The sequence below is a fragment of the Hemicordylus capensis genome, chromosome 1 (assembly GCF_027244095.1).
Source record: "Hemicordylus capensis ecotype Gifberg chromosome 1, rHemCap1.1.pri, whole genome shotgun sequence".
Taxonomy (NCBI): Eukaryota; Metazoa; Chordata; class Lepidosauria; order Squamata; family Cordylidae; genus Hemicordylus; species Hemicordylus capensis.
The window spans coordinates 267,337,761-267,352,711 of record NC_069657.1 but is presented as its reverse complement, the minus strand read 5'-3'; the positions used below and the strand labels follow the sequence as shown (position 1 = coordinate 267,352,711).

General features: G+C 42.2%; 1 long non-coding RNA gene across 1 annotated transcript; it reads left to right on the top strand.

Annotated features, from left to right (window-relative positions):
* Window positions 1-1,411: 1,411 nt before the first annotated feature.
* LOC128330172 (uncharacterized) lies at window positions 1,412-5,799 on the top strand. Its single transcript, XR_008309992.1, has 2 exons — window positions 1,412-3,307; window positions 3,376-5,799. It is a non-coding gene; the product is annotated as an uncharacterized LOC128330172 (long non-coding RNA).
* The last annotated feature ends 9,152 nt before the right edge of the window (window positions 5,800-14,951 follow it).

The window sequence follows — 14,951 nt, the reverse complement described above, 5'->3', positions numbered from 1 at the left end:
TCTGAAGGCTGGAGCTTTAATTAAATCTTTATTAAATTATTTAATTAAATATTATTTAATATTATTTAATTATTATTTAAATTATTTGATTAAATCTTAATTAAATATTAATTAATTAAAATTTAATTTAATTTAATTCTTCCCATTTCTGATATTTGTTCACCCAGGCTTTTAATTAAATACCATTTAAAAAGTTTTAACATTGTTTTAATATATTGTTTTGAGATTTTAAATTGTTGTAATGTTTTAATCTTTTGCTGTCATTTATTTTAACCAATGTTTTAATTTCTTTGTTGACATTTATCTCTTTTAATTTATGTTTTAACTCTTCTGTTTTTGTTGTAAACCGCCCAGAGACATATAAATGCCCAGAGATGTTGGTGGTATAAAAATATGTTAAAATTAATTAATACAGCTGCATACAAGACTGATTGAAATGAATGTGCCTACAAAGGCCAGCAGAAACCTCAATGTTGGGAAAAGATAATTAAAATGATAAAAGGAACCAATTGTGTTTCTGAATATGGTATTAATACAGACATGCAAATAACAACATCCCAAATTGTTCTGAATGATGTTTGCAATATGAAGGATCAGTTTTCATTTATATAAAACATACATTTAATGGAGAGAATGTACAATTAATGAGTATATGCTAATATAATATAATAACGCTTCTCAAATGCAAGTACTGAGATCAGAGGATTATTTTTCCATTCTTTTACTTGCTGATCATGCATACAAGATGGTAGTTGATACATTAACATTTAATTAAACTAATGTATTAAAAGAAATTAAAATTAAAATGAATAAATGGACACTAAAGAGCATGTTCTTGTGTAAGTGCCAGAGCTGGCTCTAGGTCTGAGGAGGTTCCTGGCAAGGGGATTTCTAGTAGCCTCACCCCGCCTTCCCCTTCCTATGGTAGCAATCATAGGTTGGATTGCCACCATGGGAACAACAGTGTTCTAGCTGCCAGCTGCCACCTGCTATGTGTTCGAAGTGAAGGACTATGCACTGACTCTTGTCTCAATGACATAGGAGGACAGACTAGTGAGTCAAAGGGCTAGAGAATCAAGATTGGTCATCTCTTCTCTTACTGCTCTGACACTATCCCTTTGATATGTAGATTGCTAATCTCAGGGACTTCTTTCCTTCCTGCCTGCCACTTCCTCTTCCCTTCTTCTTCCCTTCCTTCTACCTTGCAACATGCAAGCTCCTCTCCCCTGCACCATGTGTGCAGAGATGCAGAATCCATCTGCATCCAGCTAGATAGATAGATTAGAGATTCTATCTCCTCACTTTCCTATCTAGAATGGAGTTCTCTAATAAATACTACTTATATTGATTTAAAACTATGAACTGGCTCCAAGTTACTTTACTCTCAGCATACACACATGCCTAACTAAATTCCGCTGTGTTGTGCCTCTGTGCACTCTGCTATAATGAAAAAGGGTTTCTCTTACCAGAGAGAATTCCCAACAGGTTATGGGAGCCCAGTATTTTGAGCTGCGTGTACTGCAACTAAAGAGTTAAGTCTGTTCCAGGAGATCCAGTGAGATCTAGCCCTGGACAATTTGAATTGCTAATCTACAGCAGCTGCCCTTTTACGGAGCTCAGTGAGGATGGCTACTTATCTAGAGGGAAAGCTCAGGCTGACTATCCTGAACCTAGACAATTACTTGGAATGGAAAACTTGACTGAGGCTTGCATTATAAGCTGAAGGACTACAGAAAGTCACTGAAGAAGTTGCCTGCTCAGATGGAAGTTCAGCTGCTGAGAAAACTGCTAAAGAGGAGTGGCAACTCAAAGATACATAAGCTCAAGCTTGGATCGCTGCTTCTGTGAGTAAAAATTATCTTTCTACCATATGTGATCTTGACTTGAGACTTCAAAGGAAATGCTAAGCAAGCTAGATTCCTTGCATATGAAAATGGGGTGGGCATACACCTTTAACGTGAGAAAGAAAATGCAGAATCTCCAATATAAAGACGGAGGCTGTTTTGCAACGCATGTGGGATTGCTGCAAGGTTTTTTAAAAAAGTTATAGCTGCAAAGGAGGAATTTACAGAGAATCAGAAGCTGGAAGTCCTGTTCCTAAGCATGCCCCCCCAGCTATAGCAATATAATCGGCCAATTGGAAACCCACACCACTCTAAACTTTGAGAGAGCAGTGGAAACTATCTCTGCTGAAGCAAGCAGAGGACAAGTTTTGAATTCTTGATATGAAGGTGAATTGGCAAATAACTTTGCTCTTAAGGCAACAATTGGCCATTCCAGAGGAAACCCAAGGTGGGGAGGGAATGCTGCAAGAGGAAACCGCATGCCCCCCCCCATATTTGCATACAAAGAGGTCTGGCTTCGTTGCCAAGGGAACTCAATCCAGAGAGAGAGGTCACATGACCGCCAGCAGGGAGACTGCTCCTGAAATGAGGCCAACTGGGACTAATGACTTTAGATGTTTTCTGTGTAACCAATTTGGCCACAAGGTGGCGAACTGTCCCAAGAATCAGACAAGGAAAGCTGACTTTACAGAAAGAGATTTAAAGGACTTTAAGAGTGGTGATTCAAATAAGAATTTCAGTGTTTGCCTGATGCAAGGCGATGAAAAATTTATTCTGGACACTAGTTCCATGGTTCATATCTCAAATCATTTAGATTTCCATACTGAACTGTTTGATATTCCTGAAGAGATTGTTCATTTGGCCAATAATACTACAATTAAAGCAAAGAAGAAAGGTGAAGGAATTTTGTATTGCAAGTTACTAGATGGATCGATTAAACAATTTTTTGTGAAGGATGTTTTGTATATCCCTGACTTCTCAAGCTCCTTGCTTTCAATATCCAAGCTAGAGAAACAAGGCTGTGAACTGTATATTAGAAATGGACAATGTGTTGTTACCCAAAATGGAGAAGTTTGCCTTGTAGGCTCTGAATGCAAAGGCCTATACAGTGTGCAGGAGCAACCTGTGTCAAAGATAAGACAGAGAAGGACCAGCCTGGTCCAAACCTGAAGCATACCACCCCAATGAAGTGAACCTTGCTCAGTCATGCCTGCATGAAAACTGCTTGCAACTGTGGCATAGATGCCTGGGACACAGTTGCTATGAGACAATCCAGAACATGAAGGAAAGGGGATTAGCTGATGGCATTGATTTTGTACCATGTGACATTGTGACTAACTGTGTTTGTTGTCTTGAGTCCAAAGCAGTTATCAAGCCATTTCCTAAGCAGAGTGAAAGGAAGACCAGAAGACCCCTGGAGCTGATCCACAGCAATATATTTGGACCACTGCCAGTGACCATAGGTAATAACAAATATTTTCTAACATTCATCAATGATTATTCATGATACACAGTTGTCTTTCTACTAAAGGAGAAATCGCAGATGCCCGAGAAACTCCAGGACTATGTGGGAATGGCAAGCAACAAATTTGAGCAGAAGCCAAAGGTACTACGCACAGACAATGGAGGAGAATAGATGTCCAGTGCCACACATCAGTTCCTGAGAGAACATGGAATAGTGCATCAAACCACGGTAGCTTACAACCCATCGCAGAATGAAGTGTCAGAGAACAGAACTCTACTGGACATGGTAAGATGCATGCTTGCTGATGCATATCTCCCACAGAAACTCTGGGGAGAAGGCATCATGACTGCCACATACATACAAAACAGAATACACACAAAGGCTGTAGGAACAATACCATATGAACTTTGGCATGGTCATAAGCCACCCATGACGCATTTGTGTGTCTTTGGAAGCACGGCTTATTTATACATCCCAGAGGAAAAAAGGACTAAGTTAGGGGCTAGGGCCACAAAAGGGATTTTTGTAGGCTACTCAGCACAATCCAAAGGCTACAGAATTCTGGATCCTGACACCAACAAGATAACCATAAGCAGATTGGTGTATTTTGATGAGAATGAAAGAGCTACATCTTCAGAGGGGGCCTACACCGAAGCAAGCAACCAGACCAAACACCCTGACGACCGGATTATGCTTCCTGATCTCAGCGGAATTGAGGAGGAGGAGACAGCAGATCCAGATCCAACCACGCTAGACACAGAGACCCCCAGCGATCCACCAGACACACTGAGATAATGGAAGGGACCAAAGAGGGTGAGGTTAGGTGCTCAACACGCTCAACCAGAGGTGTTCCAGCCCCGAGACTGTCCTACCTCGCAAGAACGGCGGAACAACCAGAACCCTCATCATGGGAGGAAATATCCCAGCTGCCACAACCAGAAGCCCAGCAGTGGGAACAAGCTGCAATTGAAGCGCTTGAGGCTCTACAGAAAAACAAAACCTGGACTCTTACTAAGTTACCTCAAGGGAGGAAAGTTATAGGCTGCAAATGGGTTTTCAAACTCAAACATGATGCTGATGGTGAGATTCAGTGCTACAAAGCCAGATTAGTAGCGAAAGGATATTCATAGAAATATGGAGAAGACTGATGAAACATTTGCACCAGTAGTCAAACACACCACAGTAAGGACTCTGTTAAGTATTGCTGCTAGCAAAGGAATGCATGTTGAACACCTAGATGTGAAAACTGCATTCTTGTATGGTGAACTAGAAGAGGACATTTACATGCAACAACCACCAGGTTTCTTAGAGAAAGGCAAAGAAGATCTTGTATTCAAAATGCAAAAGAGCATTTATGGTTTAAAACAGGCTGCCAGAGCATGGAACACAAAACTAAATGATATGCTGCTTCAAGCAAACTTCAAAAGAAGTGAAGCTGATCCCTGCCTGTACACGAAATTCAGAGATGGCAAATGGACTTACTGTACATTTTGGCGTATGTTGATGATTTGATTCTTGCCAATGAGAATCCAGATGACAGCAAGGAAATAATGCATCATCTGAACAGAGATGTGGAAGTCATACAACTTGGCAACTTAGCACACTACTTGGGCATTCAAGTACAAAGAGAGAAAGATGGAAGTTTCCTCATCAACCAAGAACAGAAAATTAAAAACCTGATAAACCTGGTCAGACTGGAAGATGCGAATCCTACACCAATGCCAATGGAAGTGAACTACATAAAGCAAGAAGATCAAACTGAGCCACTATCTGACAACCACAGATATCGTGAAGCATTGGGAAAGCTTCTATACATTAGTACACTCACTAGGCCAGATATTAGTACAGCAGTTAGCTTACTTTGCAGAAAGACTGCATCACCAACGGTCAAGGACTGGAATGCAATTAAGAGACTTGTTAAGTATCTAAAGGGTACTGCACACTTTAAGCTCAAGGTACCAGCTAACAGTCAACCAAAACTAGAGGCATACGTAGATGCAGACTGGGGTGGAGACCTAACATAAAGGAAATCCACCAGCGGTCATATAATTTTCTATGGAGATGGAGCCATAAGCTGGTCAAGCACCAAGCAAGACATAGTAGCATCATCAACCACTGAAGCGGAATATGTATCAGCTGTACAGGGCTGTCATGAGATACAATGGCTGTGTCAACTACTGAAAGATCTAGGTACAGATGTACCACAGCCCATACCATTGTATGAAGACAACCAAAGCTGCATTCAACTCTCCAAACAGGAAGATGTAAAGAGGCGTACCAAGCATATTGATGTGAAGTACCATGTAGTGAGAAATCTGCAAAAGAATGGACTAATCAAGCTGATCTACTGCCCAACAAATGAAAGGCTTGCAGATCTACTCACTAAGCCACTACCAAGATCCTGCTTTAAAAAGCTGAGATTCTATCTCTTCACTTTCCTATCAAGAATGAAGTTCTCTAATAAATACTACTTATATTGATTTGAAACTATGAACTGGCTCCAAGTTACTTTACTCTCAACATACACGCATGCCTAATTAAATTCCGCTGTGTTCTGCCTCTGCGCACTCTGCTATAATGAAAAAGGGTTTCTCTTAACCAGAGAGAATTCCCAATGCTATGGTCCCCCCCCCCACACACACACTATGTCACACATATCATCACAATGCTACATGAGAAAACAAGAAAGAAAAAACCCACATTCATCACCACAGGGAGGAGAGGGGCCGATTCATCTGTGGCTGCGAGTTGCCGATTGGACCCAATCTTCCCTAGAGGGCCAGACCAGTCATTTGCAGTGGCCATCCAGGGGCCCTCAGAAGCTGCCCAAGGGTGCCTTGTGCTGGCACTGGATTGGTATGTGCCCTATGGATAGTTAAAGGATGTCAAAGGATCAATTGCTGGTCATTCTTTCAGTGCAGTTGCATATATGGTGTGGCAATTCCAATCTATTTTTTTATTATCTTGTTTACACAGTCAGACAGGTGTTATTGACTGGTTTGTTTTATCCAGACATCGAGTCCTTCCCAAGGACCTGGGATGCCAGAATTTTATCGTCAATACTGTTGGTTATTATAGATATCGTCGCAAAATATAGGCTGTTCCCAGTAAAGCTGCTTTTTGTAATTGGCTGATGGTGATTTCTGTGGCCCCTATGGTGTTGAGGTGCTCTTCAAGGTCTTTTGGAACTGCACCCAGGGCGCCAATTACCACTGGGATTATTTTGGTCTTTGGGGACTACACCAAGGGCACCAATTCCCACTGGGATTATTTGGGTCTTCTTCTGCCACAGCTTTTCAATTTCAATTTGTAGATCTTTGTATTTGGTGATTTTTTCTATTTCTTTTTCTTCTATTCTGCTATCCCCTGGTATTGCTATGTCGATTTTTTTGACTTGTTTTTCTTTCTTCTCGACTACAGTTATATCTGGTGTATTGTGTGGCAGATGTTTGTCTGTTTGTAGTCGGAAGTCCCACAATATTTTTACATCTTCATTTTCTTCAACTTTTTCAATTTTATGGTCCCACCAATTCTTGGCTACAGGTAGCTTGTATTTTTTGCAGATGTTCCTGTGCATCATCCCTGCTACCTTGTCATGCCTTTGTTTGTAGTTAGTCTGTGCGATAATGATGATGATGATGATGATGATGATGATGATGATGATGATGATTTTGCATTTATATCCCGCTCTTCCTCCAAGGAGCTCAGAGCGGTGTACTACATACTTAGGTTTCTCCTCACAACAACCCTGTGAAGTAGGTTAGGCTGAGAGAGAAGTGACTGGCCCAGAGTCACCCAGCTAGTTTCATGGCTGAATGGGGATTTGAACTATAAGTACAGAAATAGGGTGTGTGTTTATTTTCTGGGCTGAATTCCAATTAAAAGAGCATCTTTAATATTTGACCTTATAAATTACAGGCATGTGAGGTGACAATGTGTCAGATCTTGACTCTTTACATGTATTGGGAAAGTAGTGACTCCTGTGATTCTTGCATCCTTTGGCCTTTTTGTTCTAAATTAGTCATAAGCCTATGGAAAACACACCACTTGAGTTTCTCTTGAGACTCAGCGGGTTAATCCTGTGGGCAAACTGCAGGTGCTTTACTCTGCAACAACGCAAGCCTGTACATGCAAATGTCAGTGCACTGTTATTGCTTCTATCTCATATCAGGTAACTCATTTTTAACAAGGTTGCTATTACTATAATTGCTTATTATATCCTCTTTCCCTATTATAATCTTAAGTGATTTAACAATACACTCTGCTGACACATGCTGTAAGGCAACAAAATAACTGTTCTCCTTCTAAAGCTCTTGGGAGGCTGTCGGTTTTAATGTTCAGATACAATTCTGAACTTAGGGCCAGCCCGACCAGGAAGCAGGCTGAAGCAGGCCACTTCAGGTGACAGATTGTGGGCTAATTTTTCAGGGGCATCACAGCAACACACCTAGAACCCTGCCCTTCCTTCTAGCTCTAGGGAACATCATGCTGCTTTCCCACATCCTTTTCATCTCCTTTTAGGAAACGGGGGAGATTTGAGAGAAGGAAGAAACTGGAGTGTGATTTTAATAGGAGAAAAAGAGGGGGTGCGGTTTCACTTCAGGCAGCAAAGTGTCATCAATGCTGGCATTAACTGAACTTTCTGCAGAAACATGCCAGCAACCCAGCTGGATCTTGTAAGAGGGTATCTGTAGGGTAGGAACAAGGCAGGGAGAGGACTTGGGCAACAGATTCAGGCCAGGAGAGAGTTTTAGGGGGGGGGGAACTCTCAAGGATCCAGGATCCCTTCTAGGGGTAAATAAATTAGCATCACGATACTGCACTATAGCATAGCAACAACAGAATTGCACAAGACATGGAGAATCCTGAAAATCAAAGCCTTCTTTCTTTTAATGGAGCAAATCTCAATCTCTTGCTCTTATATATTTATATTTGTTACATTTCTATACCGCCCCATCCAAAGGCTCTGGGCAGTGCACAACAGGTAAAATACTACAACAAACAGCATTTTTTTAAAAAAACCAGGTTAAAACAATATTTTTTAAAAATCTTAAACAGTTCAGAGCCATTTAAAACCAATTAAAATACTTAAAAACAATTTAAAAACTTTGGAAGGGCAGGCCAAACAAGTAAGTCTTTAGGGCTCTCTTGAAGGCCAACAATGAGCCCAGACTCCGGATATCTGCTGGGAGTGCATTCTGTAGACCAGGAGCAGCTACAGAGAAGGCCCAGCTCCAAGTCACCACCAGACATACCAGTGGTAACTGGAGACAGACCTCTCTGGATGACTTCAATGTGCAATGGGGAACATACAGAAGAAGGCACTCTCTAAGGTAACCCGGACCTAAGCTGTTTAGGGCTTTAAAGGTAATAACCAGAACTTTGTATTTTGTCTGGAAACATATTGGCAGCCAATGCAACTGTTTGAGAACAGGCATGATATGGTCTCTCTGGGTTACCCCAAAGACCAGTCTGGCTGCCGCATTTTGGTGTAATGGTTAGAGTGCTGGACTAGGGCCGGGGAGACCCGAGTTCAAATCCCTATTCAGCCATGAAACTAGCTGGGTGACTCTGGGCCAGTCACTTCGCTCTCAGCCTAACCTACTTCACAGGGTTGTTGTGAAAGAGAAACTCAAGTATGTAGTACACCGCTCTGGGCTCCTTGGAGGAAGAGCGGGATATAAATGTAATAATAATAATTTTGAACTAACAAGTTTTTGAACTACGTACACATGCAGCCCCCCATATTGCGTGGGGAATTATTTCTTTGTGGAAATAATCTTGAAAATACATTAGCAATGTCTTTCAAAAACTTGGTAACCAGGAGCAGCTAGGCTAGGCATGTGCTGTAGTTTCCTGCATGGCTCCCTGTTCACCTTTGCTCCCCCAAACATCTACATGAGAGAGAATCTCACACCATGTTGTGCATCTTTTGAGATTTTTGCAATGGGGAAAAATTAGGAAAATCTATTGTCTAGTATATTCTCCTTATAGAATTTGGGTTGTGTGTATGGAGAGTACAAGAATCACTTGATCTTACCTTCACACCATGGTAAATTTCTTGAGTATATCTCCCAATGGACTCTAAATGTTGTCTGTGTCTAGAATGGCCTGATCCTATGCATGCTTACTTAAAAACAAAACACCATGGTGTGAACTGGAGCTTTTATCAGGGTAAACAGCAGCTGCCGGGATCCCTCAATTCAGGTTAGGGTTAGAGAGTTAAAGTCCTCCACACTCAACACTGAAATCTTGATCTGTTGGGGAGCAATTAATCACACAGACAGACAGACACACACACACATTGAGTATGTGTTAATGCAATGTGTAGTTTGGCCTGTGTGAATGCAGCCAAAGGCACTTTGGGGTCATTTTTCTCTGAACAGAATTACACAATGGCCACTTTCAGACATCATGCCTAACTGGAGGGAACCAGGCCAGAGGTTTAGGTTTGTGGTAGGGATGTGCACAAAACTGGGCGGGGGTGGTTCAAAGAGGTGGGGAGTTGGACTTTAAGGGGGGGGTGCACTTGCCCCTCCCCCTGCTTTCCCCCCACCGGCGCTTGGTTCCTGTAAAATCCTTCAGGGTGGCAGCGTACCTTCCTGCCTCCCCTTCTTCTCTTTGGCTGGAAGTGGCTGGAAGTACTGGGAGTGTGTGAGCATGCATGTCATGATCGTGCGTGAGCCCGTCTGACGTGTGTGAGCGCACCTGGTACTTCTGGCCACTTCTGGCCACTTCTGGCTGAAGAGGGGAAGGGGCAGCAGCGAGGTATGCTGCCACCCCAAAGGATTTTCCAGGAACCAAATGCCGGCAGGGGGATAGTGTGGGGGTGGGGTAAGTGGACCCACCCCCGCCCTTAAAGTCTGACACCCCCCCCCCACTGCTGAATGTTTGAACTGGCCAGTGATCAAACCTGTTCAGAGGCCGTGAAAGGGCCTCCGAACAGGTTCATGCACATCCCTAGTTTGTGGTTGTACAAATGTGGGAACCCACGGTTCCACAAGAAAAATGACCTGAGGTTTCTGATCCCAAACCTGCTTTTGAACCCTAGGTTGCACTCCAGTTTTGATGCCAAAACCTCAGGTCAGAAAGCAGCATTGTGTTGCCTGAAGGCTGGAAGCTTTGAAACTGGAGTTGAGGGTAGGAAGCGCCTTCCCCTATCCTTCTCCAATTGGCTGCTGTGGCTGTTCTTCATGAGAACAAGGAAGCCCACGTAGCCAGTTCGTCTCCACTTTCAGGCTCCCAGACTCCAGATCAGGATCATCTGCAGTTTCCGATTATGTGAAAGAGTGGCTTATAACTACCTCCCTACATAGCTTCTCTAGTCTATTTTATTTATTTATCTAGGTATTTGTTTGGTCTGGCCTTCCAGGGCTTTAAAACTGTTTTTAAATGTTTTTAATTGTTTAGTGGTTTTAAACTGTTTTAAAAATTGTTTTTGTCTTGGTTGTTTTTAAATGCTCAGTTCATGGGTTTTGTTTTTGGATGGGGTGGTATACAAAGTAATTAAACAAACAAACAAACAAACAAACAATATTTATACCCCACCTTTTAGCACAGCCAAAGCAGCTTACAATAAATTAAAATATACAATAAAACCAACAGAAAAACACAACAAAGCAATAGTATGGAAGAATACACTAGTCAATAGACAACCAATACAGCACAGAAGTTCAGCCCTATAAAAGGGCGAGGGGAAAAATAATATATCACCCCACATTAAAAACTTGATGAAAGACCAAAAAAATGCCAACTGGCAGAAGGCCACCTGTGAGAGTTCCAGGCAAACTTCATGGGGCAGAGAGTTCCAAAGGTGAAGTGCCAGAACTGAAATATCTTGTCATATTCCACCATTGTCTGGACCTCTAGTGGCAAAATGATGTGGAACATGGCCTCAGATGTTGTTTTCCTTCTATTTCTGCAAAAGAATGGCTGAGGGTAACATTCAAATATTTTAGTTCTGAACACATTGGAGCACTGTGAAAGAGGCTGAATACGCATTTATAACATAAAATGTACCATATTTATTATACCATATACAATTTTGTATGTATATAAAATAAATATACACATTTATAAAATAAATATACTATATTAGCTGCCTCTCTCACACACACAGCTGGAAATAGCTGGCTAAGCATATGAGCCCCAGAAGCACAGGGGATGTGCAATATCCACAATTTATGCTGTGGGCCCAAGACCCCATTCCGCTTTGTACTTGCTCTTTTTCAATCAGCCTGATCAGAAGCTTGCTTCTAGTAGCAAGCAGGCTGCTTTATTGCTTCTTCCTCAAACAGGTGCTCAAGATGCTGTGCCAAAACAATCTTAACGGGGTGGTGGTGGTGAAACGTGAACTAATTTACAGCTCTCCTAAACATTTCTGACAAAATACAATGAACCAAGCAGCACTGAAACTCCGTGCCAGTGAGAGCAATGGCAGCTGGAACGCTGAGGAAGAAGAGGCTGAAACAACACCATACAATGGAGCAGTGAATAGGAACGAGGGGAGACTTATTTATTTGATTTGATTTCTATACCGCCCTTCCAAAAATGGCTCAGAATCTTCAGAGTTGGCCACCTCTGCGGGGGGGGGGGGGGCACAGGGGAGAGTGGCCATCACCAATAGATACAGGCTACAGTCACAAGAGTGCAGTTCTTCCTAGAAGAGCTGTGAAAGCAAGAACCTCATTGGTTTAAAAACTGAAACAGAGGCCTCACTGAGTCAGGACAGGTTTCCCCACCCGCAGTGGAAAGTCAGTTCTCCACTTCCTCTGAGGGAAGACAGCAGTCGCTGTTGTTGAGATCTGCTGGATGAGCTGCTGTGCCAGAGGGCTACGAAACGCTTGAACTTCCTCAGCAGGTAAGCGTTGCCTTCAAAGTTACTTATTTTCCATGGCAATTGTGATTGCTGTAGGTACACCAGTGTTTATGCCAGTGTTTCCCATAGCAAATATATAAAAATGCTGTGGATCTGTTGCAGTCATCCGATTATGAGGGGAATGGTGGTGGTGGTGGTGGTGGTGGTGGGCTTAATGAAATCCAGAAGCTCCACCCTCTGACTCCCCTACTTTTAGCAAAATCTCACCCCCATAGCCTTCTAAAGAAACAGCTGGGAGGGGGCATCACAAAAGATATAGGGGCCAGCCCACCTCCCCACCAGTAATCCAATCACGGCTAGCTATTGATTTATTTATTTATTTATTTATTTTGATTTTTATACCACCCTTCCAAGCTGGCTCAGGGCGGTTTACAATTAAAAACAGAAATCATTAAAAACAATTAAAACAAAAATACAAATATAAACACCAATTTAAAAACATCTTAAAAAACAATTAAAACCCTGAAAACCAGGTTAACATTAAAAACAATTAAAACTGATTAAAAATTCTGAAAGGCCAGGCCAAACAGATGGGTTTTAAGGGCTCTCTTGAAGGTCAGTAAAGAATTAAGATTACGAATTTCTGCAGGGAGTGCATTCCACAACCCAGGAGCAGCTACAGAGAAGGCCCACCTCTGAGTTGCCACCAAACGAACGGGTGGTAACTGGAGACGGACCTCCCCAGATGACCTTAATGTGCGGTGGGGATCATGTAAAAGAAGGCGCTCTCTAAGATATCTCGGACCCAAGCCGTTCAGGGCTTTAAAGGTAATAACCAGCACTTTGTATTTTGCAAATATTTATGTATTGTCTCTGCTCCTAATTTAAGAGTGTTAACTGGTTTGGAATAATGAAGGCATCTTTCTCCACTCAAATAAGCGGGTGATCCTGAAGGGGTCTTTAGCTTCTATGTCAGCCTCAGGATTGGTTTACACGGCTGTCCCTTACCACAGTGATTTTTCATCTTCTGGTTATTATTCTTTTTCTGTGTAAATCACTTAGATAAGGTTTTTTTTGTCAAAAAGTGGTATAAAATAAAGATTTGGCTTTGGACAAAGCTTCACTCAGGCCTAATAAAGCATCATCATCAATAATTAATAATAAGAATAATAATTCGATTTATATACTGCCCTTCCAAAAATGGCTCAGGGTGGTTTACACAGAGAAATAATAAATAAATAAATAAGATGGATTCCTGTCCCCAAATGGCTCACATTCTAAAAAGAAACACAAGATAGACACCAGCAACAGTGACTGGAGGTACTGTGCTGGGGGTGGATAGGGCCAGTTACTCTCCCCCTGCTAAATAAAGAGAATCGCCACGGTAAAAGGTGCCTCTTTGCCCAGTTAGCAGGGGTTTAGTTGGGGAGCTGCATTTAGGATTGATGGGAGCTGCCAGTGGCTCCTGGGTCTCACAATAAAGGACACCCCTTTATTACCACCTCTTAAATACCATAGTGTCTTAACAGTCAGTGCAGAAAAAATAGGTAGGAGTCTTTTTTAAAGAGACAAGTTCACATGTTTGACTCTTATAATCACAAACGTGAATGAGCGTCATGTGAAAGCACAAACTGAAAAGGCTGGGAAAAATATATCAAGTTTTTGCCCTGATTTTTAACACAATTACATTCATGGCCCTCCAGACTCACTAATGAAATTTCAGGCTAGGCCTCCAAGGCTCCAAATCCAAGTCTTCTGGGCTATGGCTACTATGCATCCCTGAATGGTTTATCCTAGCTCTGGACTGGCCCATTCCTCTGGAAGCCCAGATCTACTCCCTCAGCCACCTCCTTGTTAGGGTGATAAGATGGGCTATGATGCATTTTGCCATTTTCGCTAAAAGTTATATGGCTTTCAAGTTCAATGTGTATCAAGTTAATTAAAACACTCTAAGTTAATTCTTTGCAGCCTCAAATTAAAGTGCACAACAGAGTATGGTGGGAAGAAAAGCAAAATGAACCTCACCTACATGTCCCAGTACAAACTGATCATCAAAACACAAACCACAGTTCTGCATAAACCTTTTTTCCTCAGATGAAAAACAGTAGTGAGACCAGAAAAGCCTACCCAAAGGGAGACTGAAACGTGAGCAGATACTAGAGTTCAGCCAGTAGCTGTCATGGGAATCAACTTAATTAACTAGTTAAAAAGTTTAATTGCTAACTTTTAACTTAAACTAGTTAACTTCTTAAGCTGTCAGTGTTTAACTTTAACTAGTTTTTTTTAAAGATTAACTGTTGAGCTTTTAAAAAAGATTAAGTTAAAAGTTAAGTCGTATTCAGTTGTATTTCATGCTGTTACTGCATTTTGATGCATTTAGAGCAATAAAAACAGTAACGACAGAGGTTCTCAGTGGAAAAAGAATGAGGCTGTTCTCACGAGCCGCCAAGACCAGGCTAGGGCAGCTAAGCCCGGGTTTGGCTATCCATGAGAATCTGCAGGAGCCGACCAGCTCCCAGCACGGCCTCAGCAGCAAACCCGCCTAGGGAGCCCGCCTCTTAAATGGGGTTAAGGGAGTGAGTGCTATGTGTCTGTTGTGCACTGCTTTCAGCCAGTGCTGCTGACACACTGATGGGCACCTGCCAGTTGTGGGATTGGGGGTGATCCTCACAATGCACCATACACTCGCATGATGTATGGTAGGATTTCCGGGGGCCATGGCAACACATCCCAGCCCCTGCGTTCCCTGGGGGAGCCGCGGATCATTTGGGTGTGTGATGCATGTGCCCAGACAGTCCATGGTGGTTGTCTGTGGGGAAGGCGG